We start from the raw sequence: 27,477 nt of genomic DNA, 5'->3' as shown, positions 1-27,477 counted from the left end.
ATATGATTTCACCGTTTGTTTCATCAGAAACAATCTGGGACGGAAGGATTCGAACCTCCGAGTAACGGGACCAAAACCCGCTGCCTTACCACTTGGCCACGCCCCATTTCGGGTTTTATGCGACACTAATAAACACTAGTATGTTTATTTGTTATTCGTCAATACCATTTCAATTACATAAAAAAGGAGGGATATTCTCTTGCTAGTATTCTACACATGCGGATAATATAGAATCAAAAAAATGCATTGATCATTACATGGAATTCTATTAAGATATTATATGAAAGTCGAATTTATTCCACTCTCATTTGAGAGTGCGAATACAAGGAGGTATTTTGTGTTTGGGAAAGTCCGAAGAAAAAAGATTTTGAATCTGCCTTTTCCTTCTTTCCCTTAAAAAAATAACTCAAGAAAAATCCAATTATTTACTCTACAAGAATGAAATGCTTGTTATGCCTAATATACTTAGTTTAACCTGTATCTGTTTTAATTCTGTTCTTTATCCTACTAGTTTTTTCTTTGCCAAATTACCCGAAGCTTATGCTATTTTCAATCCAATCGTGGATATTATGCCTGTTATACCTCTATTCTTTTTTCTATTAGCCTTTGTTTGGCAAGCTGCTGTAAGTTTTCGATGAAATCTTTAGTACTCTGTATGCCAAATTGAATGATGTGTTCATTCCAAAAAATTTTAAAATGGGTAAAAGCCGAGAAGTTTTATATTTTTATATTATGAACCTTCGATTCTAAAATTTAAATTCTTCTACATTGAATGGGTAGCTACAGCAATAAATTTGGATCAGCCTTTCTACTCCCCTGCACCTAGGTTGAGCAGGTACCTAAAGGTACCTACACAATACCTAACCACCTAACCCTATTTTTGCTATTGATAAGAGTGCTTATTATAAAAGAATTCTTGCAATTTTTTTCAAGAATTCTTTTTTGCATTTTTAGGTATAAAAAAAAACCATCCTAGTGGATCCGTGTGGTAAGGAAAAACTGGTAATCTATTCCTTAAAAAAAAATCTTGGAGATTATGTAATGCTTACTCTCAAACTTTTTGTTTATACAGTAGTGATATTCTTTGTTTCACTCTTTATCTTTGGATTCTTATCTAATGACCCAGGACGGAATCCTGGACGCGAGGAGTAAAAATTCAGTTTTTTTTTTTCTTATTGGATTTGTTTCGTACATTTATCTATGAGAAAATCCGGGGGTCAGAATTCTTTCCAATTCGAAAGTCCCAAATGATCCAAGGGAGCGGAAAGAGAGGGATTCGAACCCTCGGTACAAAAAAATTGTACAACGGATTAGCAATCCGCCGCTTTAGTCCACTCAGCCATCTCTCCACGTTCCAAAGCGAAAGGTTTCCGTGATATGATATAGGCAAGAAATAAGAAATAACGGTTGCAAAAAACCCCTTTTTTTTCTTTCAAAAGTCTATAAAAATTATATTGCCAATTCCATTTTAATTATATTCTTTTTTCTTAATGTTAATAAAAAAAGAAGAAAATTCTTGTTTTTTCTTTCTAAAAATCGATATTGGCCGAGAGACAATCAAATAGATTTTCTCTTTAGCGGGCATTTCCATATAGGACTTGTTATAATTATAATAAAACAAGCAGGTTATATAAAAAAAACGCTTTTTTTGTCGATTATTTATCAAGAAAGCAAAAAGGGTTCTTATCAAATCCACCATAAAATTGGAAAGAAGCATAAAGTAAGTAGACCTGACTCCTTTAATGATGCCTCTATCCGCTATTCTGATATATAAATTCGATGTAGATGAAATTGTATAAGCGAATTTTTTTTATTTCCTTAGACTTAGACCGCGCAAGACAAGAATTTTTCGCTATTTACGATTTCATATTCTTGTTACTAGATGTTCTATAGGAATAAGAAGAAATCGCAACTCCTTTGCGCTACACATAAAATTGGATTTCGAAGGTCCATTTTTTTTTTTCAGAATCCTCTATTATTTTAGTTCTTCCACCCATGCAATAGAGAGGGAATGGGAAAAGAAGGGTTACTTTTATTTGCATTTTTCCCTTAAAAGATAGACTTTGAAATAGGAGTCTTGGAATAATGCTGAATTCAAAGGTTTATTTCTTTCTATAGTATAAGAAAAACAATTTATTTCTATTTCTATAGTATAAGAAAAACAAATAAATAGTATAAGAAAAACAAATCGAATCAAATTCATGGATTTACCACGACCTCGGTTGTGACTGTGACTCCATAGATAAAAATGGGAAATTTCTCTCTTCGAGACCATTGAAAAAGGGCATTGAACGAGAAAGAAATCGTCCACAGATAATAAAACTATCATATGCCTTGGAAAGTGATATGAGGTGCTCGGAAATGGTTGAAGTAATTGAATAGGAGGATCACTATGACTATAGCCCTTGGTAGAATTCCTAAAGAAGAAAATGATCTATTTGATACTATGGATGACTGGTTACGAAGGGACCGTTTCGTTTTTGTAGGATGGTCTGGCCTATTGCTCTTTCCTTGTGCTTATTTCGCTTTAGGGGTTGGTTTACAGGGACAACTTTTGTAACTTCTTGGTATACCCATGGATTGGCTAGTTCCTATTTGGAAGGTTGTAATTTCTTAACCGCAGCAGTTTCTACCCCTGCCAATAGTTTAGCACACTCTTTGTTGCTACTATGGGGGCCCGAAGCACAAGGAGATTTTACTCGTTGGTGTCAATTAGGCGGTCTATGGACTTTTGTAGCTCTCCACGGGGCTTTTGCACTAATAGGTTTCATGTTACGCCAATTTGAACTTGCTCGGTCTGTTCAATTGCGGCCTTATAATGCAATCTCATTCTCTGGTCCAATTGCTGTTTTTGTTTCTGTATTCCTTATTTATCCACTGGGGCAATCTGGTTGGTTCTTTGCGCCGAGTTTTGGCGTAGCAGCGATATTTCGATTCATCCTTTTCTTCCAAGGATTTCATAATTGGACGTTGAACCCATTTCATATGATGGGAGTTGCCGGAGTATTAGGTGCGGCTCTGCTATGCGCTATTCATGGAGCGACCGTAGAAAACACTCTATTTGAGGACGGTGATGGTGCAAATACCTTCCGTGCTTTTAACCCAACTCAAGCTGAAGAAACTTATTCAATGGTCACTGCTAACCGCTTTTGGTCCCAAATCTTTGGTGTTGCTTTTTCCAATAAACGTTGGTTACATTTCTTTATGCTATTTGTACCCGTCACCGGTTTATGGATGAGTGCTATTGGCGTAGTTGGCTTGGCTCTGAACTTACGTGCCTATGACTTTGTTTCCCAGGAAATCCGTGCAGCGGAAGATCCTGAATTTGAGACTTTCTACACCAAAAATATTCTTTTAAACGAGGGTATTCGTGCGTGGATGGCAGCTCAGGATCAGCCTCATGAAAATCTTATATTCCCTGAGGAGGTTCTACCACGTGGAAACGCTCTTTAATGGAACTTTCGTTTTAGCTGGTCGTGACCAAGAAACCACCGGCTTTGCTTGGTGGGCTGGGAATGCCAGACTTATCAATTTGTCCGGTAAACTGCTTGGAGCTCATGTAGCTCATGCCGGATTAATCGTATTCTGGGCCGGAGCAATGAACCTATTTGAAGTGGCCCATTTCGTACCAGAAAAGCCCATGTATGAACAAGGGTTGATTTTACTTCCACACTTAGCTACTCTAGGTTGGGGAGTAGGGCCAGGGGGGGAAGTTCTAGATACTTTTCCGTACTTTGTATCTGGCGTACTTCACCTAATTTCCTCCGCAGTCTTAGGCTTCGGTGGCATTTATCACGCGCTTCTGGGACCCGAGACTCTTGAGGAATCTTTTCCATTCTTTGGTTATGTCTGGAAAGATAGAAATAAAATGACTACAATTTTGGGTATTCACTTAATTTTGTTAGGTCTAGGTGCTTTTCTTCTAGTACTCAAGGCTCTTTATTTTGGCGGTGTATATGATACCTGGGCCCCTGGGGGGGGAGATGTAAGAAAAATTACCAATTTGACCCTTAGTCCCAGTGTTATATTTGGTTATTTACTAAAATCTCCTTTTGGTGGAGAAGGGTGGATTGTTAGTGTAGATGATTTAGAAGATATAATTGGTGGGCATGTATGGTTGGGTTTTATTTGTGTATTTGGCGGAATTTGGCATATTTTAACCAAACCCTTCGCATGGGCTCGCCGTGCATTTGTATGGTCTGGAGAAGCTTACTTGTCTTATAGTTTAGCTGCTTTATCTGTCTTTGGTTTTATCGCTTGTTGTTTTGTATGGTTCAATAATACAGCTTATCCGAGTGAGTTTTATGGACCCACCGGGCCAGAAGCTTCTCAAGCTCAAGCATTTACTTTTCTAGTTAGAGACCAGCGTCTTGGAGCTAATGTGGGATCCGCTCAAGGACCCACAGGTTTAGGTAAATATCTAATGCGTTCCCCAACTGGGGAGGTTATCTTTGGAGGGGAAACTATGCGTTTTTGGGACCTTCGTGCTCCATGGTTAGAACCTCTAAGGGGCCCCAACGGTTTGGACTTGAGTAGGTTGAAAAAAGACATACAACCTTGGCAAGAACGACGCTCAGCAGAATATATGACCCACGCTCCTTTAGGCTCTTTAAATTCCGTGGGTGGCGTAGCTACCGAGATCAATGCAGTTAATTATGTCTCTCCTAGAAGTTGGTTATCAACTTCTCATTTTGTTCTAGGATTCTTCTTTTTTGTGGGCCATTTATGGCATGCAGGAAGAGCCCGAGCTGCTGCAGCAGGTTTTGAAAAGGGAATCGATCGTGATTTGGAACCTGTTCTTTACATGAACCCTCTTAACTAAGATTTTCTTATTTATACCTGTTCTACTTTTTTTCTGTTCTGGCTCGGTTATTCCATCTAGCCGAGCCATTCATTCCTTTTTATGAAAGAAAGATAAGGGACAGAAAAAAAAAATAAATAAAAATGAAAGAAACAAACGTATTCAATAAGCAAAAGGAGAGAGAGGGATTCGAACCCTCGATAGTTCCTAGAACTATACCGGTTTTCAAGACCGGAGCTATCAACCACTCAGCCATCTCTCCACAGCCTAATCCTTATTTTACTCCTACAAATAGAACATAGCCATATAAAAAATAAAAAGATTTATTAGCCTCTAGAAAGATATCAGATACAAGTTCCTTTTCGATATATCTCTGTATACTGTATACACGGATACAGGATCCGCTATACCCGCTTGTGAAATAAAGAGTAAATAATCTCTTCTCACCCCCATATCCAAATAAAAAAGCGGTTTAAGTAATAAATTTGAATTAAAGAGAAGAATCAATGGATTCATGATTAAACCCCTCCTACTTCTTGTATTTTTTTACAATTTTGGTTTAAGTGAGGGATCAAATATGTAGTCAACTTTATTTGATGGTAGCTTGGAGGATTAGAAATATGACTATTGCTTTCCAATTAGCTGTTTTTGCATTAATTGCGACTTCCTCAGTCTTAGTAATTAGTGTACCCCTTGTATTTGCTTCTCCTGATGGTTGGTCAAATAATAAAAATGTTGTATTTTCCGGTACATCATTATGGATTGGACTAGTCTTTCTCGTAGCTATTCTGAATTCTCTCATTTCTTAAATGAAATTTGGTTAATATTTATTAACCCCATAAAAAAGAAATAATAAAGGCCATTTCTTCTAAAAAATTAGAATAGTGAGACGTATTAAAACGCAATTTGCGTTCCGAATTGCTAGCTCTTCTCTTTCAGTATTATGAAATTCCATTCCCATTAGAATATTCATTGACAGATAATAAAAAAAGGAAAACTCTAATATAATAGAAAATGAAATGAAACGGTCGACCCAGACATAGAAGGTCGACCCAGGCGGATATACGCTATAAAATATATACCGTAGCGAGCGTAGTTCAATGGTAAAATATCTCCTTGCCAAGGAGAAGATACGGGTTCGATTCCCGCCGCTCGCCCGCTTAATTTATCAAAGTACTATGATAAAAAGTTTAGTCTAGTTAACTGTTTAACTACTTATATTAAATTAAGTATTAATTAGGTGTTAGTCTAGTGCCGTATCCCTTACTATCTTACCCTTCCTTTGCATCCCACTCAAAAAAAGAGGGCGCTCCAGAGGCAGAAATAGAACTCGCCAACAGAGCTCCAAAAATTGGGTATTAACTGAGACAAACAACGGGCAAACTTTTTTTAAAGGGAAGGGAGAGGTAGACTGTCCCTTTCGTTTCATTTTTATTTTCTGCAGGGTAGGGAGAGGCCTTGCGCCTTCTTTTTTTGAAGGCAAGTGACTTCGCAAACTGCTCAATTTTGCCCTCTAGGGCCGGGAACTAATGAATAAAAAAGGGTTGGATACGCCCCTCTACCATACATATCTAGAGAAATAGAATAGTCCTTTTATACAGACTGCTAAGTGCGGAGACGGGAATCGAACCCGTGACCTCAAGGTTATGAGCCTCGTGAGCTACCAAACTGCTCTACTCCGCTCTGGAGTACCAGAAACTGGTGGACAAAAAAGGCTTGAATACAAGCCTCTAACATGTCTAGACAAATAGAATACTCCTTTTATACAGAATGGAGCGGGTAGCGGGAATCGAACCCGCATCGTTAGCTTGGAAGGCTAGGGGTTATAGTCGACGTTGGTTGATTATTTTTAACGTCTCTAATTCAAAACCGAACATGAAATTTTGATTTCATTCGGCTCCTTTATGGATATTCTCACCACTTAACATCTATGTCAGCTTTTCTATTTGAATGGAACCAAAGCTCTCCGCTTTCTAGATGATCCTTATAGAGTAGGAGATAGAAATTCTATCTAAATTCATCTAATCTACTTACTTCGTTCCCTAATTTCATTCAAGAGATCCTGAGGAAAAGAATTGGGTTTCCACCGAGCTGAAACAATATGCGGATGGTTCTAGTAAACCAAAACTATCGTTTTTTAGCTATTTGGCTTCCTTATTCCTTATTTTAAGAAGATTTAGTTACGATTGGAAATCAACTTTTTTGTATCTTCATCCATAGATCCTTTACTCATATTTTCAAAATTGGAATACTTAATCCAATGCAAAATTATGCTTCGCGACTCTGTACTCATAATCCTATTTTTATTTTGGATGCAATTTAAATTAGTCTTTGGATACAAATCGCCAGAATGTATATTCTTCCTCAATATGCTATTGAGAGGAAAAGGATTTAATCCTTTATAAGAACTAAAGTTTTCATCGGAATATAAAAATAAAAAACTTAAGGATGCCTTAAGTATATCATTTCAAATTCAGTTATTAATAGAACGAATCACACTTTTACCACTAAACTATACCCGCTACATTGTAGATTATGGTATAAATGGTACCCTTTGTCAAGGATAGCCATTTGACAAGAAGGCTAATTCCCCCTTATTGAATCAGATGGAGAAGGTTCATGACACTGAGCCGTTGGTACTTCTACTTCGATCGCTCGCCTTTACTTTAGGATTTAGATAGCCCCTCTGGTCTGTAAAAAAAATCTTTTCTTACCATGCTAATAGCGCCTGAACCAAATGTATTTATTTTGATTAGGATCCTATTCTACGGTTACGACTACAATAATAATTATTTACTTTGCAAGGACGTAAGTGTGTCAGACTGCTAAATTGTTTTATTATTCCTACAATATAAACTAGGGGATATAGGGGGTAACACTGTCCCTATAAATTCCTTTTTTCCTTTTCTTTTTTGTCCAGAATTGAACAAAAAAGAAATTATGGAAGATGTTTTCTTCCCCCATTAAGTCCGAGCCATAGAGTAAGAGTGAGATGAGTTTTCCAAATTCATCATAGACTTTCCCTATGGCTTGATAGAAGTAAGCAGCAAAGAGTCGTAACTTAAAGAAAAAAACGGACAGGGCCGACAGATTTACCTGATGTAAAGAAGATCCTAAAAGTCTCTGATTAGTCGACTCTCTCCATTTAACACTTTCCTCTCTCTCCTTTTTTCCACTGACTCAATTCTAGTTTATTAGATTCTTGTTTAAAAGAATGCAAAAAGTTCAATAGAACTAAGAACACATAAAAAATAGCATAGAGGATCAAGGCCATTACCAAAAGTTCCTCCCAAGGATCCTATATCCTATTGGGTATCTGTTCCCCGCCTTTTCCCGCTAGGATCGGAAATCTTATATTTTCCATATCCATATACCGTTGAATCCTTGGGGTTCCAGAATCCGCCTATTTTACTAGTCTTCGGAAACGGAAAACCCTGAACCAAGAAGAGTTGGATATGTTATGTAGGGTATGTTTTTTTTTATTAATTTTATTTTGAGCTCTCAAGATATCGATATATACATATACAATCTCTACATAATGTCTCTCTCTCTATCTCTATATATTATATATATAATATGTACATTATGCAGTAGACCCATAATGGGAAATCCAAGTGGCTAATTTTTGAATTAAATAAAAAGCCCTTTTAACTCAGTGGTAGAGTAATGCCATGGTAAGGCATAAGTCATCGGTTCAAATCCGATAAAGGGCTTTTTAAATTAGTGGTAGAGTAATCTCGTGCTAAGACGTAAGTCGTTGGTTCGAATCTGATAGAGTACTTTTCTACTAAATTGATTCACTTTTTTTCTTTGTTTTTGAAACTTTCTCTATATTTTTAGAGAATTTTATGACTTAGTGCGGGATGGATGCATTTTTGGTATGAACACTAAATGAAGCACGGAGAATTAATCTATAACGATCAACTAAAAAAAATCCTAGATGAAAACATAACAGAAAAGTTGGAAAAACTCTTTGCTTTGGATCTATTTATACTTTTCGAGTATATTGACAATTCCAAAAAACTGCTCATACTATGATTATAGTATAATCACGAGCGGTTGTATATGGCCCTATCGTCTAGTGATGCCCCTATCGTCTAGTGGTTCAGGACATCTCTCTTTCAAGGAGGCAGCGGGGATTCGACTTCCCCTGGGGGTAGGGAGTATTATGAAAGGAGGTTAATCATAGATTAGCAAAAACCCTAGAATAAATTCTTCCTGGGTCGATGCCCGAGTGGTTAATGGGGACGGACTGTAAATTCGTTGACAATGTCTACGCTGGTTCAAATCCAGCTCGGCCCAAACCAAAAATCTAGGGCTTCGTGAGTATGAACTAAATCCTTTTGTTTTTCTTCCATAAAATAAAATGTCTGATCTATAGAAATAAAAGATAAAGAAAAAAGGGAAATTTTTTTTTCTAATCCATATCTCTCTCATTCCTTTCTTACAAACAAAAGAGTTTTTCTTATTGAAGGCTGGATTATTATCCATTTTTAGTGATAAAAAATCACGACATACTAGTTATGTCACTCTCACTATACCCACGTATAATATAATATGTGGGTATGTAGTATATGATTCGTCTATTTCTTAGAGTACGAAAGACGAATCGAATCTTCTTATGGTTCTATTTAAGAATGGGTATGCCATACACCCCGCGGGGATTGTAGTTCAATTGGTCAGAGCACCGCCCTGTCAAGGCGGAAGCTGCGGGTTCGAGCCCCGTCAGTCCCGAACTAGGGTTCAATGAATGGAGAAATTGATATTTCCTTTTTCCATGAAAAAAAGGGGCAGGGAGCAAGATCAAATACCCACAGGGCACCCTTACTTCACTTTTTTATTTTGCATCTCTCATTAAAGAGGGAGGGAGGGCATATAGGAATTTTTTTTTCACTACTCCCAATCGATAAAGAAAGACACACATACGATATGTGGATTAGTAGAATTTAGGATATTATATTACTCTATCTTTCTTTATGATGATACCATCCTCATCTTAATTTCCTATTCCACTCTTATGGAATAGAGTACCGGTATTTTACCGGAATCCATACATAAATCGTATTCCCTTTTTATTTCAGACCTCTTTTCCCCATCTCACTTCTACTGCTTATTTGGATGTCTATGTGACCCATAGAAAGTGAAAGTTGGTCATATAATACATACATAATTGTATGTATAACTATAAGAAAAAGGAAGGGAAATTGTATAAGATTAAGAAAGTATAAGATTAAGAAAGCTCGTGGGTTAGAGATATAGAAAAGAAAAAGTAGAAAAGGATTAAAAAAGAGGGAATTCCTAATCCAATCAAAAAACCCATTTTGGTCTTAGTGTGGATAGAGGATCTTCCTATGTTATACTATATAACTCTCATCCGTGAAATATAACTCTCATCCATGAATTGATTTGATAGATCCGATATTCATAATATTGAATTGATTCAGTATTATCAGAATGCAAGCCCTACCCTTGAATTTACAAGATACCCCTTTTTCCTCTCCATGGGATTACATCCCGAGTTATTGTGAAAATAAAAAATAAAGAGGTTATGGAAGTCAATATTCTCGCATTTATTGCTACTGCACTGTTCATTCTAGTTCCTACTTCTTTTTTACTTATTATTTATGTAAAAACAGTCAGCCAAAATAATTAATTGGAATTCCAATTAATCATTGAAGAAATTAAAAAGGGATTAAATAAAAAAAATCCAAGTCTTAAATGAAAGGATCTGGTTGGAATCTTAAAGTGTGGTAGAAAGAACTACATATAGTTTTTTCTACGACACTTTAGATTCTTTCTATTATATTATCTTTGAATCTACATAGAATAGATTAGTAGATTGAAATAGTTAAGTAGTCTAATTCAATTTCTTTTTTCATTGCATCCACTTAATTTCAATCAGGTCAAAATAAAAAAATCTAAGACAATTCTTGACCAAAGAATCCATGGAAGGAAAGAAAAATAATATGAAGAATAGACTATAGTAAAAAGTAAAAGGAAATGGAAAATGTGTGATATGCCGTGAATAGTTCCGTGGAAGAAAGTCTAATTTTCTTATGTATAGAACTTTTTTTAACCATTCGTCATTTCTAGTAGAAATTCTGAATTGGTATAATGGCTCTTTCTTACATTACAACTTACAATACAAGAGTTTCTTACAGGAGTGAAACAAAACTAAAGAAAAAGATTAAAGAATAACGTTTGACAAAATGATTAATGCAAAATGATCCATTAAAGAAAAGAATTGATACAACAATTTGATTACTTAATCAATTAGTAGTATCCCTAGAGTCCACTCCTTCCCCATACTACTAGTGAAAGAGAAAATGTAAAGACTACCATTAAAGCAGCCCAAGCGAGACTTACTATATCCATCTAAATTATGTCTCCTATTTCTATGAAGGGATTATTCTACTATTGATCAATAATCATAGTGGAATCAAGGGTACAGAGTCAAAAAGGGATTCCGCCCTAAGGCCATGGATCAATCAGTTCAAGGAATTTACTCCTAACAAATTCTTATAGGAATTCTGGTAGAATTAGAGAGCATTAAAAATACGAGATACTATAGCCCTTTTTTCCTTAAAAAAGAAAGAGTACGGGAATGATGTCCTGAATAGAAGAAGCGGGAATAGGAAGATTTTTTATTCCTTTTGTTACTCTTTTTTTTTTTTTTAAGCAAAGGACGCCCGAATATACCATAAAATTATCGATAGATAAATATTTATTGGATACCTACCTTACCTAATGTTTATTTTTGACCTAAACCCTGCAGCCTTGCTTTGTATCATTCTATGAAAGAATGAAGAGATTTTATCCATAATACAACTCCTAAATTGATTTTTGATCGACCTATTTAATCTGATTCTCGTTAGAATTAAGTAGTCCTTACTTTAGTGTATGTAGGTAACATAAGATGTACGATAAAAAAATGTATAATAATTAGTAAGTCTTGATATTCTTTCGTGGAGTCCCTTCTTGAATCTTAGATTGAAAAAAAAAAAGAATGCCCCTTAGGGACCTTTCTTTGGATACCAAGATTTCTGACATCTTATCCTCGTATTTTAAAATTATCAAATCGAATCTCAATTAAGAACCAATTCAAATTCATATAATAAAAGAATAAGGAAACACTACCTCACCCCTATTGATAACCATTTTGGCCACTACCGTCAAAACAAACCCTAACCCTAGTTTGAGGATAGAACTATGGTATGGTTTCTCTAAACCCAGTATCGGCAGGCCCAGTTACTCTCTTGCCCGAACTTATGCGAAGTAAAAATTTATCGAATTCGATCAGCACTATAAAAAAAACCTAAGTATTTTATTGATCAGGCGGCACCCAGATTTGAACTGGGGATAAAGGATTTGCAGTCCCCTGCCTTACCGCTTGGCCATGCCGCCAAAAAATCCGATCAAAAATCTAGAAAACAGCAAGTATTCATCCACGTTTTCTTACGAAAAGCCCCTTTTATTTTGAATATAATTCTACTTACTTTTTTCCAATCTTTTTCAAAAAATCTATTCCTGCTTTTTTTGATCCAGTTTCTATTATTCTCCTCGATAGATTCTATCTTAAAACATACATTGTTAACACAATAAAACTTCCCATTTCTTTCTATTGAGATGAAAAAGAAGAAAAAGTGGATTTCTATTCACAGGCTGCAAAATTCAGAATAAATTGGAACCGTTAACTAGAATTCTCTTTTTTTTATTGCAGTAGTGAACTACTCTTAAATCGGTATTATCTCCCCCCCCTTGCAATGGCATAATAAAATATTATGGCTTTATGCTTAATCCGTGTATAGGTAAACTTTAGGTCCGAACAGCATTATTATCCAAAGATCCCCTTTATGTACATATCTCTATGGGGAATCATGCTTTAATTTTTCAAAGTATTAAATTAAATATCTTGAATAAAAAAAGGAAATTTGCTCTGATATAGAGTATAACCTGACTATCTTGGCGTACCCAAGTGAAATTACGATAAAAGAAAAGCATGGATATGGGGAGAGGTGGATAACTAGATTGGCATGTACTTAAAAAAGGGACTTACTTTATTTTAGAATTCCACAATGAAATACTGAATTTTCTAGCAATTATACTACTCCGATCCGAAATAAAAAAGAACCCTCAAATTATTTTGAGAAATTAAAGTAAGCACGCTATTCTAAATCGAAGTAAAGTCAAACTTTCTAGTATATTATATTACGGCTTTATTACATTCATAGAAAGGAGATAAAATGAGAAATCTTTGCCATCCAATCTGATTAGAATATCATAACATAAAGTATAAGTGGCAGAATTTTTTTTGTAGGAATGTTTTATCAATTCATTTTCATTTCATTTGTACCCCTGGCAAACTCGAACTTTCGTCCAAATGGTCTCTATTCATATGTATGAAATACATATATGAAATACGTATGTGGAGTTCCCTAGAATTTCATGTGATTCAGTAAACAGAATATAGATTCCATGATTGCTAGATCGATCCATAGGGATTGATGAAGAGTGAGCTGATAATGGAATTTTTCTTTGATAAACAGGAAACTTAAGATTAAGATGCTCCGGAATGGAAACGAGGGAATGTCCACAATACCCGGATTTAGTCAGATCCAATTCGAGGGATTTTGTAGGTTCATTAATCAAGCCTTGGCAGAAGAACTTGACAAGTTTCCAACAATTAAAGATCCAGATCACGAAATTGCATTTCAATTATTTGCGAAAGGATATCAACTGCTAGAACCCTCGATAAAAGAAAGAGATGCTGTGTATGAATCACTCACCTATTCTTCCGAATTATATGTATCTGCGAGATTAATTTTTGGTTTCGATGTGCAAAAGCAAACCATTTCTATCGGAAACATTCCTATAATGAATTCCTTAGGAACCTTTATTATAAATGGAATATACCGAATTGTGATCAATCAAATATTGCTAAGTCCTGGTATTTACTACCGCTCGGAATTAGATCATAAGGGAATTTCTATCTACACTGGCACTATAATATCAGATTGGGGGGGGAGATCGGAATTAGCAATTGATAAAAAAGAAAGGATATGGGCTCGCGTGAGTAGAAAACAAAAGATATCTATTCTAGTTCTATCATCAGCTATGGGTTCGAATCTAAGAGAAATTCTGGATAATGTTTCCTACCCTGAAATTTTCTTGTCTTTCCCGAATGCTAAAGAGAAGAAGAGGATTGAGTCAAAAGAAAAAGCTATTTTGGAGTTTTATCAACAATTTGCTTGTGTAGGTGGGGACCTGGTATTTTCGGAGTCCTTATGCGAGGAATTACAAAAGAAATTTTTTCAACAAAAATGTGAATTAGGAAGGATTGGTCGACGAAATATGAATCGGAGACTTAATCTTGATATTCCTCAGAACAATACATTCTTGTTACCACGAGATGTATTGGCCGCTACGGATCATTTGATTGGAATGAAATTTGGAACGGGTATACTTGACGATGACGATATGAATCACTTGAAAAATAAACGTATTCGTTCGGTTGCGGATCTGTTACAAGATCAATTCGGATTGGCTCTTGGTCGTTTACAACATGCAGTTCAAAAAACTATTCGTAGAGTATTCATACGTCAATCGAAACCGACTCCCCAAACTTTGGTAACTCCAACTTCAACTTCAATTTTATTAATAACTACTTATGAGACCTTTTTTGGCACATACCCGTTATCTCAAGTTTTTGATCAAACGAATCCATTGACACAAACTGTTCATGGGCGAAAAGTGAGTTGTTTAGGTCCTGGAGGGTTGACGGGGAGAACCGCAAGTTTTCGGAGCCGAGATATTCATCCGAGTCACTATGGGCGTATTTGTCCAATTGACACGTCTGAAGGAATCAATGTTGGACTTACTGGATCCTTAACAATTCATGCGAGAATTGATCACTTGTGGGGATCCATAGAGAGTCCGTTTTATGAAATATCTGCTGAGAAAGCAAAAGAAAAAAAAGAGAGACAGGTGGTTTATCTATCACCAAATAGAGATGAATATTATATGATAGCAGCAGGAAATTCTTTGTCCTTGAATCAAGGTATTCAGGAAGAACAGGTTGTTCCGGCTAGATACCGTCAAGAATTCTTGACTATTGCATGGGAACAGATTCATGTTAGAAGTATTTTTCCTTTCCAATATTTTTCTATTGGGGGTTCTCTCATTCCTTTTATTGAGCACAATGATGCGAATCGGGCTTTAATGAGTTCTAATATGCAGCGCCAAGCAGTTCCGCTTTCTCGGTCCGAGAAATGCATTGTTGGAACTGGATTGGAACGCCAAACAGCTCTAGATTCGAGGGTTTCCATTATAGCCGAACGCGAGGGAAAGATCATTTCTACTGATAGTCATAAGATACTTTTATCAAGTAGTGGGAAGACTATAAGTATTCCTTTAGTTAACCACCGTCGCTCTAACAAAAATACTTGTATGCACCAAAAACCCCGGGTTCCACGGGGTAAATCCATTAAAAAAGGACAAATTTTAGCAGAAGGAGCTGCTACAATTGGGGGCGAACTTGCTTTAGGAAAAAACGTATTAGTAGCTTATATGCCATGGGAAGGTTACAATTTTGAAGACGCAGTACTAATTAGCGAACGTTTGGTATATGAAGATATTTATACCTCTTTTCACATCCGGAAATATGAAATTCAGACGGATACGACAAGCCAGGGCTCCGCTGAAAAAATCACTAAAGAAATACCACATCTAGAAGAACATTTACTCCGCAATTTGGACAGAAATGGAGTTGTTAGGTTGGGATCCTGGGTAGAAACTGGTGATATTTTAGTAGGTAAATTAACGCCTCAGATAGCGAGCGAATCATCTTATATCGCGGAAGCTGGATTATTACGGGCCATATTTGGCCTTGAGGTTTCCACTTCAAAAGAAACTTCTCTGAAATTACCTATAGGTGGAAGAGGGCGCGTTATCGATGTGAAATGGATCCAAAGGGACCCGCTCGACATAATGGTTCGTGTATATATTTTACAGAAACGTGAAATCAAAGTTGGGGATAAAGTAGCCGGAAGACATGGGAATAAAGGGATCATTTCCAAAATTTTGCCTAGGCAAGATATGCCCTATTTGCAAGATGGAACACCCGTTGATATGGTCTTCAATCCCTTAGGAGTACCCTCCCGAATGAATGTGGGACAAATATTTGAAAGCTCGCTCGGATTAGCGGGGGATCTGCTAAAGAAACATTATAGAATAGCACCCTTTGATGAGAGATATGAGCAAGAGGCTTCAAGAAAACTTGTGTTTTCAGAATTATATGAAGCCAGTAAAGAAACAAAAAATCCATGGGTATTTGAACCCGAGTACCCGGGAAAAAGCAGAATATTTGATGGAAGAACAGGCGACCCCTTTGAGCAACCTGTTCTAATAGGGAAGTCCTATATCTTAAAATTAATTCATCAAGTTGATGAGAAAATTCATGGGCGTTCTACTGGGCCCTACTCACTTGTTACACAACAACCGGTTAGAGGAAGAGCCAAGCAAGGGGGACAACGAGTAGGAGAAATGGAAGTTTGGGCTTTAGAAGGATTTGGTGTTGCTCATATTTTACAAGAGATACTTACTTATAAATCTGACCATCTTATAGCTCGCCAAGAAATACTTAATGCTACGATCTGGGGAAAAAGAATACCTAATCATGAGGATCCTCCAGAATCTTTTCGAGTGCTCGTTCGAGAACTACGATCTTTGGCTCTAGAACTGAATCATTTCCTTGTATCTGAAAAGAACTTCCAGGTTAATAGGGAGGAAGTTTGATCGGAATAAATATAAATTCTTTTCTTATTTCTATTTTATGATTGACCAATATAAACATCAACAACTTCAAATTGGACTCGTTTCCCCTCAACAAATAAAGGCTTGGGCTAACAAAAACCTACCTAATGGAGAAGTCGTTGGCGAAGTCACAAGGCCCTCTACTTTTCATTATAAAACCGATAAACCAGAAAAAGATGGATTGTTTTGCGAAAGAATCTTTGGACCCATAAAAAGCGGGATTTGCGCTTGTGGCAATTCTCGAGCGAGCGGAGCTGAAAACGAAGACGAAAGATTTTGCCAAAAATGCGGGGTCGAATTTGTGGATTCTCGGATACGAAGATATCAAATGGGATACATCAAACTCGCATGTCCCGTGACTCATGTGTGGTATTTGAAAGGTCTTCCTAGTTATATCGCGAATCTTTTAGATAAACCTCTTAAGAAGTTGGAGGGCCTAGTATACGGCGATTTCTCTTTTGCTAGGCCCAGCACTAAAAAACCCACTTTTTTACGATTACGAGGTTTATTCGAAGAGGAAATTGCATCCTGTAACCACAGCATTTCTCCCTTTTTTTCTACCCCAGGCTTTGCAACATTTCGAAATCGGGAAATTGCGACAGGAGCAGGTGCTATTAGAGAACAATTAGCAGATTTGGATTTGCGAATTATTATAGAGAATTCTTTGGTCGAATGGAAGGAATTAGAAGACGAGGGGTATAGTGGAGATGAGTGGGAAGATAGAAAAAGACGAATAAGAAAAGTTTTTTTGATTAGACGCATGCAATTGGCGAAACATTTTATTCAAACAAATGTAGAACCAGAATGGATGGTTTTGTGCTTATTACCGGTTCTTCCTCCCGAATTGAGACCTATTGTTTATAGGTCTGGAGATAAAGTAGTGACTTCAGACATTAATGAACTTTATAAGAGAGTTATCCGTCGGAACAACAATCTTGCCTATCTATTAAAAAGAAGTGAATTAGCGCCAGCAGATTTAGTAATGTGCCAGGAAAAATTGGTACAAGAAGCCGTGGATACACTTCTTGATAGTGGGTCCCGCGGGCAACCGACGAGGGATGGTCACAATAAAGTATACAAATCACTTTCAGATGTAATTGAAGGTAAAGAGGGAAGGTTTCGCGAGACTCTGCTTGGGAAACGGGTCGATTACTCGGGGCGTTCTGTCATTGTTGTGGGTCCTTCGCTTTCATTACATCAATGTGGATTACCTCTAGAGATAGCAATAAAGCTTTTTCAGCTATTTGTAATTCGCGATTTAATCACGAAACGCGCCACTTCTAATGTAAGGATTGCTAAAAGGAAAATTTGGGAAAAAGAACCCATTGTATGGGAAATACTTCAAGAAGTTATGCGGGGACATCCTGTACTGTTAAATAGAGCACCTACCCTGCATAGATTAGGCATACAGGCCTTTCAACCCACTTTAGTAGAGGGGCGTACTATTTCTTTACACCCATTAGTGTGTAAGGGTTTCAATGCGGACTTTGATGGAGATCAAATGGCTGTTCATCTACCTTTATCCTTGGAAGCTCAGGCAGAAGCCCGTTTACTTATGTTTTCTCATATGAATCTCTTATCTCCCGCTATTGGGGATCCTATTTGCGTACCAACCCAAGACATGCTTATCGGGCTTTATGTATTAACGATTGGAAAGCGTCGAGGTATTTGTGCAAATAGATATAATAGTTGCAGAAACTACCCAAATCTAAAAGTAAATTACAATAATAATAATAATTTTAAATATAGGAAAGATAAAGAACCCCATTTTTCTAGTTCTTATGATGCACTGGGAGCTTATAGACAAAAACTAATCAGTTTAGATAGTCCCTTGTGGCTACGATGGAACCTGGATCAACGCGTCATTGGGTCAAGAGAAGTTCCGATTGAAGTTCAATATGAATCTTTGGGGACTTATCATGAGATTTATGCCCACTATCTAATAATGGGAAATAGAAAAAAAGAAATTCGTTCGATATACATTCGAACCACTCTTGGTCATATTTCTTTTTATAGAGAAATAGAGGAAGCCATACAAGGATTTAGTCAGGCCTATTCATACACTACCTAAACAAGAAAGTTAGATTCGGCGATGCCCCTCCCCTTTCGGGGGGCATTCCGATTTCCCTAGTATCATCATTATTTGCCACGCGAATCCAGATTGAGATTGAGGCAATTAAGTTAATTAAATTTTCGAATCACTGACTCAGGCCCATTGTCGAATCCTACTCAGCAATTGTCGAATCCTACTCAGCCGAAAAGGGGGTACTTATGTATGGCGGAACGGGCCAATCTGGTCTTTCATAATAAAGAGATAGACGGAACTGGTATGAAACGACTTATTAGCAGATTAATAGATCATTTTGGAATGGGATATACATCCCATATACTGGATCAACTAAAGACTCTGGGCTTCCATCAAGCCACTACTACATCGATTTCGTTAGGAATCGAGGATCTTTTAACAATACCCTCTAAGGGATGGTTAGTCCAAGACGCGGAACAACAGAGTTTTCTTTTGGAGAAACACTATTATTATGGGGCTGTACACGCGGTAGAAAAATTACGCCAATCTGTTGAGATATGGTATGCGACAAGTGAATATTTGAAACAAGAAATGAATTCAAATTTTCGGATAACGGATCCTTCTAATCCAGTCTATCTAATGTCTTTTTCAGGAGCCAGAGGAAATGCATCTCAAGTACACCAATTAGTAGGTATGAGAGGATTAATGTCGGACCCTCAAGGACAAATGATTGATTTACCTATTCAAAGCAATTTACGCGAGGGACTTTCTTTGACAGAATATATAATTTCCTGCTATGGAGCCCGCAAAGGGGTTGTAGATACTGCTGTGCGAACAGCAGATGCTGGATATCTTACACGTAGACTTGTTGAAGTAGTTCAACATATTATTGTGCGTAGAAGAGATTGTGGTACTATCCGAGGTATTTCTGTAAGTCCTCAAAATGGGATGACGGAAAAACTTTTTGTCCAAACACTAATTGGTCGTGTATTAGCAGACGATATATATATCGGTTCACGATGCATTGCCGCGCGAAATCAAGATATTGGAATTGGATTAGTCAATCGATTCATAACTGCCTTTCGAGCACAACCATTTCGAGCACAACCAATATATATTAGAACCCCCTTTACTTGCCGAAGCACTTCTTGGATCTGTCAATTATGCTATGGCCGGAGTCCTACTCATAGTGATCTGGTCGAATTGGGAGAAGCCGTAGGTATTATTGCAGGTCAATCAATTGGGGAGCCAGGGACTCAACTAACATTAAGAACTTTTCATACTGGCGGAGTATTCACAGGGGGTACTGCCGACCTTGTACGATCCCCTTCGAATGGAAAAATAAAATTCAATGAGAATTTGGTTCACCCCACACGTACCCGTCATGGGCAGCCTGCTTTTCTATGTTATATAGACTTGCATGTAACTATTCAGAGTCAAGATATTCTATATAGTGTGAATATTCCCTCAAAAAGCTTGATTCTAGTGCAAAATGATCAATATGTAAAATCCGAACAAGTAATTGCGGAGATTCGTGCCGGAACGTCCACTTTACATTTTAAAGAAAGGGTACAAAAGCATATTTATTCTGAATCAGACGGCGAAATGCACTGGAGTACTGATGTTTACCATGCGCCCGAATATCAATATGGTAATCTTCGCCGATTACCAAAAACAAGCCATTTATGGATATTGTCAGTAAGTATGTGCAGATCCAGTATAGCGTCTTTTTCACTCCACAAGGATCAAGATCAAATGAATACTTATGGTAAAAAAGATAGGGAAATTCTTGATTATTCAACGTCGGATCGAATCATGTCCAATGGCCATTGGAATTTTATCTATCCTTCTATTTTTCAAGATAATTCAGATTTGTTGGCGAAAAAGCGAAGAAATAGGTTCGTCATTCCATTACAATATCATCAAGAACAAGAGAAAGAACTAATATCCTGTTTTGGGATTTCGATTGAAATCCCCCTTATGGGTGTTTTACGTAGAAATACTATTTTTGCTTATTTTGACGATCCCCGATACAGAAAAGATAAAAAGGGTTCAGGAATTGTTAAATTTAGATATAGGACCCTAGAAGAAGAATATAGGACTCGAGCGGAAGACTCAGAAGAGGAATATGAGACCCTAGAAGACGAATACAGGACCCGAGAGGACGAATATGAATATGAAACCCTAGAAGAATCTAAATATGGAATCCTAGAAGACGAATACGAATATGAAACCCTAGAAGACGAATATGGGAGCCCAGAAAACGAATATGGGAACCCAGAGAACGAATATAGGACTTTAGAGAAAGACTCAGAAGAGGAATATGGGAGCCCAGAGAGCAAATATAGGACCCAAGAGGACGAATATGGAACTCTAGAGGAAGACTCAGAAGACGAATATGGCAGCCCCGGGGAAAGCGCAGAGGAAAAATATGGTACTTTAGAGGAAGACTCAGAAGAAGATTCAGAGGACGAATACGAGAGCCCAGAGGAAGATTCCATCTTAAAAAAAGAGGGTTTGATTGAGCATCGAGGAACAAAAGAATTTAGTCTAAAATACCAAAAAGAAGTAGATCGGTTTTTTTTCATTCTTCAAGAACTTCATATCTTGCCGAGATCTTCATCCCTAAAGATACTTGACAATAGTATTATTGGAGTGAATACACAACTCACAAAAAATACAAGAAGTCGACTAGGCGGACTGGTCCGAGTGAAGAGAAAAAAAAGCCATACGGAACTCAAAATATTTTCCGGAGATATTCATTTTCCTGAAGAGGCGGATAAGATATTAGGTGGCTGTTTGATACCGCCAGAAAGACAAAAAAAAGATTCTAAGGAATCAAAAAAAAGGAAAAATTGGGTCTATGTTCAACGGAAAAAAATTCTCAAGAGCAAGGAAAAGTATTTTGTTTCCGTTCGCCCTACAGTGGCATATGAAATGGACGAAGGAAGAAATTTAGCAACACTTTTCCCGCAGGATCTCTTGCAAGAAGAAAATAATCTCCAAATTCGACTTGTCAATTTTATTTCTCATGAAAATAGCAAGTTAACTCAAAGAATTTATCACACAAATAGTCAATTTGTTAGAACTTGCTTAGTAGTGAATTGGGAACAAGAAGAAAAAGAAAAGGCTGGTGCTTCCCTTGTTGAGGTAAGAGCAAATGATCTTATTCGCGATTTCCTAAGAATTGAGTTAGTCAAGTCCACTATTTCGTATACACGAAAAAGGTATGGTAGGACAAGTGCAGGACCGATTCCCCATAATAGGTTAGATCGCGCCAATATCAATTCTTTTTATTCCAAGGCGAAGATTGAATCACTTAGCCAACATCCAGAAGCTATTGGCACTTTGTTGAATCGAAATAAAGAATACCACTCTTTGATGATTTTGTCGGCATCCAACTGTTCTCGAATTGGTTTATTCAAGAATTCAAAACATCCCAATGCGATAAAAGAATGGAATCCTAGAATTCCTATTCGAGAAATTTTTGGGCCCTTAGGCGCTATTGTAGCTAGTATATCGCATTTTTCTTCATCTTACTATTTACTAACGCATAATAAAATCCTGTTAAAAAAATATTTGTTCGTTGACAATTTAAAACAAACCTTCCAAGTACTTCAAGAACTTAAATACTCTTTAATAGATGAAAATAAAAGGATTTCTAATTTCGATAGTAACATAATGTTGGATCCATTCCTTTTGAATTGTCACTTTGTCCATCATGATTCTTGGGAAGAGACATTGGCAATAATTCACCTTGGACAATTTATTTGTGAAAATGTATGTCTATTTAAATCGCACATAAAAAAATCCGGTCAAATTTTCATTGTAAATATGAATTCCTTTGTTATAAGAGCAGCTAAACCTTATTTGGCCACTACAGGAGCAACTGTTAATGGTCATTATGGAGAAATCCTTTACAAGGGAGATAGGTTAGTTACGTTTATATATGAAAAATCGAGATCTAGTGACATAACGCAAGGTCTTCCAAAAGTGGAACAAATCTTTGAAGCGCGTTCAATTGATTCATTATCCCCGAATCTCGAAAGGAGAATTGAGGATTGGAATGAGCGTATACCAAGAATTCTTGGGGTCCCTTGGGGATTCTTGATTGGAGCTGAGCTAACCATAGCCCAAAGTCGTATCTCTTTGGTTAATAAAATCCAAAAGGTTTATCGATCCCAAGGGGTACAGATCCATAATAGACATATAGAGATTATTATACGCCAAGTAACATCAAAAGTGCGGGTTTCCGAAGATGGAATGTCTAATGTTTTTTCGCCTGGGGAATTAATCGGACTATTGCGAGCGGAACGAGCAGGACGAGCTTTGGATGAATCGATCTATTATCGGGCAATCTTATTGGGAATAACAAGGGCTTCCCTGAATACCCAAAGTTTCATATCTGAAGCAAGTTTTCAAGAAACTGCTCGAGTTTTAGCAAAAGCTGCCCTACGAGGTCGCATTGATTGGTTGAAAGGCTTGAAAGAAAACGTAGTTCTGGGGGGGATTATACCTGTTGGTACCGGATTCCAAAAATTTGTGCATCGTTCCCCACAAGACAAGAACCTTTATTTCGAAATAAAAAAAAAAAATCTATTCGCGTCGGAAATGAGAGATTTTTTGTTTCTCCATACAGAATTAGTTTCTTCAGATTCTGACGTAACAAACAATTTTTATGAGACATAAGAACCCCCATAAAAATATTTTTTACTTTACTAGACTTTTGAACTTAGAACACTAACAGGTCAAATTTTAGATTTTTAAGATTTTTATTTTAATAAGTAAAACAAGTCAGTTAATTCATTAAGGTGGTTATGTTTATACCATGTATCAATGGCCAACTCTTATCTTAGTACAAGGTTCTCTCGGAACAATTATTATTTATTTCAAGCTATTTCGGATCTTTCTTAATCTTCAAAAAGAACTAAATTCCGTAATGGAATGGTAGGATTAAAAAAAAGGAAGTGTGGAAAAAATGACAAGAAGATATTGGAACATTAATTTGAAAGAGATGATAGAAGCAGGAGTTCATTTTGGTCATGGTATTAAGAAATGGAATCCTAAAATGGCCCCTTACATTTCGGCAAAGCGTAAAGGTACTCATATTATAAATCTCGCTAGAACGGCTCGTTTTTTATCAGAAGCTTGTGATTTAGTTTTTGATGCAGCAAGTCAGGGAAAAAGTTTCTTAATTGTTGGTACCAAAAAAAGAGCAACAGATTTAGTAGCATCAGCTGCAATAAGGGCTCGTTGTCATTATGTTAATAAAAAGTGGTTCAGTGGTATGTTAACGAATTGGTCGATTACGAAAACTAGACTTTCTCAATTTAGAGACTTAAGAGCAGAAGAAAAAATGGGAAAATTCCACCATCTCCCAAAAAGAGATGTGGCAATCTTGAAGAGAAAATTATCTACTTTGCAAAGGTATCTCGGCGGGATCAAATATATGACGAGATTGCCAGACATTGTGATCGTCCTTGATCAGCAAAAAGAGTATATAGCTCTTCGGGAATGTGCCATTTTGGGGATTCCTACTATTTCTTTAGTCGATACAAATTGTGACCCGGATCTCGCGAATATATCGATTCCAGCCAACGATGACACTATGACTTCAATTCGATTGATTCTTAACAAATTAGTATTTTCAATTTGTGAGGGCCGTTCTCTCTATATAAGAAATCGTTGATTAAGAATATATAGTGAATTCTTGGGCAACTGCGTAAATTTATGGAATCACTTACTTTACTATATCTTTTTTTTTGCATAGAATTTTTTTTGCATAGAAAAAAGAAGGGGAATATTGATATATATTAGAGGGTATTGATATATATTATGATCTGATGTGCTTTCTTGGTATCCTAAATATAAGATTAATACTTCAAGTTGCTGAGTTGAGAAAGAGATGGTTGAATCAAAAGAATTCCTTTTTTGAAGTTCAATTTTTATCAGAGGACAATATGAATATTATACCTTGTTCCATTAAAACACTCAAGGGGTTATACGATATATCGGGTGTAGAAGTAGGCCAACACTTCTATTGGCAAATAGGAGGTTTCCAAATTCATGCCCAAGTACTCATCACTTCTTGGGTCGTAATTACTATCTTGCTAGGTTCAGTTGTCATAGCTGTTCGGAATCCACAAACCATCCCGACCGACGGTCAGAATTTTTTTGAATATGTCCTTGAGTTTATTCGAGACTTGAGCAAAACTCAGATTGGAGAAGAATATGGTCCCTGGGTTCCCTTTATTGGAACTATGTTCCTTTTTATTTTTGTTTCGAATTGGTCGGGTGCTCTTTTACCTTGGAAAATTATAGAGTTACCCCATGGGGAATTAGCAGCGCCCACGAATGATATAAATACTACTGTTGCTTTAGCTTTACTCACGTCAGCGGCATATTTTTATGCTGGTCTTAGCAAAAAAGGATTGAGCTATTTCGAGAAATATATTAAACCAACTCCAATCCTTTTACCAATTAACATCCTAGAAGATTTCACAAAACCATTATCGCTTAGCTTTCGACTTTTCGGGAATATATTGGCGGATGAATTAGTCGTTGTTGTTCTTGTTTCTTTAGTCCCCTTAGTAATCCCTATACCGGTCATGTTTCTTGGATTATTTACAAGCGGTATTCAAGCTCTTATTTTTGCAACATTAGCCGCAGCCTATATAGGTGAATCCATGGAGGGTCATCATTGAATTGACTCTTTTTGGAAATAGTATTTTTTTTTTTTGCAGCTTAGCTCAATTCATGCATGGTTCCAGATAATCTGCTTGGTTGCAAAAAAATAGTTAGAAATGCGTATGAATATATAGCCTAGAGTTGTAGGAGAGAGAATAGAATAGACTATATTATGGAATTTTCAAAGTATATATGCATTAAGGAGGGTGGAGTCAGGCTAGATCTATACTATAATATCCTTAATGTCTATAAGTGGAGTCCTCTTTTATGCAGGTTTCCACTTTAAGCAATGATTTTAGAATCCGATTCAATAGAAAATGAGAAAATATGCAAACAAAATAGAAGAAACAAATGTATATATATAGGATATTATATTATATATTCCTAGGTTAGATTCATTATCTAATCCGATATATGGATATGGAATTCCCTTCTATGTAGTTCGGACAATTCACATTATCATTTCAATTTGATTTCAATTTGTACTTTTTAGTTACTTTACTTCTCCCCAATAGAGCTTAGAAGTAAGAATTTATTGGTTGATTGTATCCTTAACCATTTCTTTTTTTTGACACGAGGAACTACTCACCATGAATCCACTAATTGCTGCTGCTTCTGTTATTGCTGCTGGATTGGCCGTAGGGCTTGCTTCTATTGGACCTGGAGTTGGTCAAGGTACTGCTGCAGGACAAGCTGTAGAAGGTATTGCGAGACAGCCAGAAGCAGAAGGTAAAATACGAGGTACTTTATTGCTTAGTCTAGCTTTTATGGAAGCTTTAACAATTTATGGACTAGTTGTGGCACTAGCGCTTTTATTTGCGAACCCTTTTGTTTAATCTTAAAAAAAAAATTCTTTCGATTTCGATTAGATACTTTTTTCTTTTTTTAGTAAATTGGTATTTGCTTCCACAATTCCAATTATATCAATACTTTATTTAATTTACTCCTATTTATTACTCCTGGAATTATCTATTTATCGGGACAGATAATACCCCATTCTAGGAAGGGCTGAGTTGAGTATTATTAATTTAGAAGATATGCTCACCTTCTTATTTCCCGTCCTTAGTTTAGGAAAGTGGAAAGTTTTTTCCTTTTATTTTAGGAATTTTGGGAACAGAACATTTCAACAAAGGAAGTCTTTCACCGGTCAAACAAGACGTAAGACTTAATCTAAAAGAAATTACTAGATTGAATCTATTTGCATTAAAAAAACCGATCAAAAAAGGGCGAGCGAAGTAAGTGATCGAAAAACTTTGTTCTTTGTTCGTCCTATCTATAAGAGGAGAGCATATGAAAAATGTAACCCATTCTTTCGTTTTTTTAGCTCACTGGCCATCCGCTGGCAGTTTCGGGCTTAATACCGATATTTTAGCAACAAATCTAATAAATCTAACTGTAGTGGTTGGTGTTTTGATTTTTTTTGGAAAGGGAGTGTGTGCGAGTTGTCTATTTCAAGAATAGATTGGATCTATCCGGCTGCACTTTATAATATTTTTTAGTATTTTTCGGATAAATAAGAAAAGGGTGCACGATCTCGACGAATTACTTCTGAATAAATTCAGAAATCATATGGAAGAACCATAGCATTTCGCGACTCATTGGTAAATCAACTTTGATTCTCTATAAACCAAGAATGTGAGACCATTAACACGGTTAAAGCTAAACTGCTTGAAGTCCAGGCAAAAAGAGGTACTCTTTCTACAACTATATTAGTATTAGTACCAATTTAAACGGGAAATAGCTAATGTAAAATTTATCTGATATAGAACACTCATATCGATAAAATGGTTTGAACTATTTACTAGAAAAAAAAGGGGGCACCCTGCCCTTTTTTAACCAATGCCGAATCGACGACCTATGTATAAAAAAGAGAAATTTTTTGGATTTGAAGAAAAAAAAAATAAAAAAGAATTCTATTAATTTTCATTTTCCATTTATTTAGTTAGTTTTTCTTAATGAAATTGAAATTATTAACTAGAGGGCAAATAAAAATAAAGAAACAACTTTGCTGACCATGATATATTTTTATCTAGGCGGAAGAGTCCTCTTAATATTTATCTAGTCTTATATAGGTTTCGGTATATTGAAATATAAACATAAAAAAGAAGATAGAGGATAGGCTCATTACTTAAAAAAAAGATATGGAAATAGC

At 36.5% G+C, this 27,477-nt stretch overlaps 7 non-coding genes across 7 annotated transcripts; 4 read left to right on the top strand and 3 right to left on the bottom strand.

The window, feature by feature from the left end:
* Positions 1-1,261: 1,261 nt before the first annotated feature.
* On the bottom strand, positions 1,262-1,349 carry TRNAS-GCU (transfer RNA serine (anticodon GCU)). The gene has a single exon. It is a non-coding gene; the product is annotated as a tRNA-Ser (tRNA).
* Positions 1,350-4,975: 3,626 nt separating this feature from the next.
* TRNAS-UGA (transfer RNA serine (anticodon UGA)) lies at positions 4,976-5,063 on the bottom strand. Its single transcript has one exon. It is a non-coding gene; the product is annotated as a tRNA-Ser (tRNA).
* An 824-nt stretch (positions 5,064-5,887) lies between these two features.
* Positions 5,888-5,958, top strand: TRNAG-GCC (transfer RNA glycine (anticodon GCC)). The gene has a single exon. It is a non-coding gene; the product is annotated as a tRNA-Gly (tRNA).
* Positions 5,959-8,442: 2,484 nt separating this feature from the next.
* Positions 8,443-8,514, top strand: TRNAT-GGU (transfer RNA threonine (anticodon GGU)). Its single transcript has one exon. It is a non-coding gene; the product is annotated as a tRNA-Thr (tRNA).
* A 507-nt stretch (positions 8,515-9,021) lies between these two features.
* TRNAY-GUA (transfer RNA tyrosine (anticodon GUA)) lies at positions 9,022-9,103 on the top strand. The gene has a single exon. It is a non-coding gene; the product is annotated as a tRNA-Tyr (tRNA).
* A 358-nt stretch (positions 9,104-9,461) lies between these two features.
* On the top strand, positions 9,462-9,535 carry TRNAD-GUC (transfer RNA aspartic acid (anticodon GUC)). The gene has a single exon. It is a non-coding gene; the product is annotated as a tRNA-Asp (tRNA).
* Positions 9,536-12,134: 2,599 nt separating this feature from the next.
* TRNAC-GCA (transfer RNA cysteine (anticodon GCA)) lies at positions 12,135-12,205 on the bottom strand. The gene has a single exon. It is a non-coding gene; the product is annotated as a tRNA-Cys (tRNA).
* Positions 12,206-27,477: the final 15,272 nt, after the last annotated feature.

Source organism: Triticum urartu, unplaced genomic scaffold, assembly GCF_056163025.1.
Source record: "Triticum urartu cultivar PI428250 unplaced genomic scaffold, HENAU_Tu73 scaffold2, whole genome shotgun sequence".
NCBI classification, from domain to species: domain Eukaryota; kingdom Viridiplantae; phylum Streptophyta; class Magnoliopsida; order Poales; family Poaceae; genus Triticum; species Triticum urartu.
Note: the sequence above shows the minus strand (reverse complement) of the source record. Positions and strands in the feature narration are given on the sequence as shown.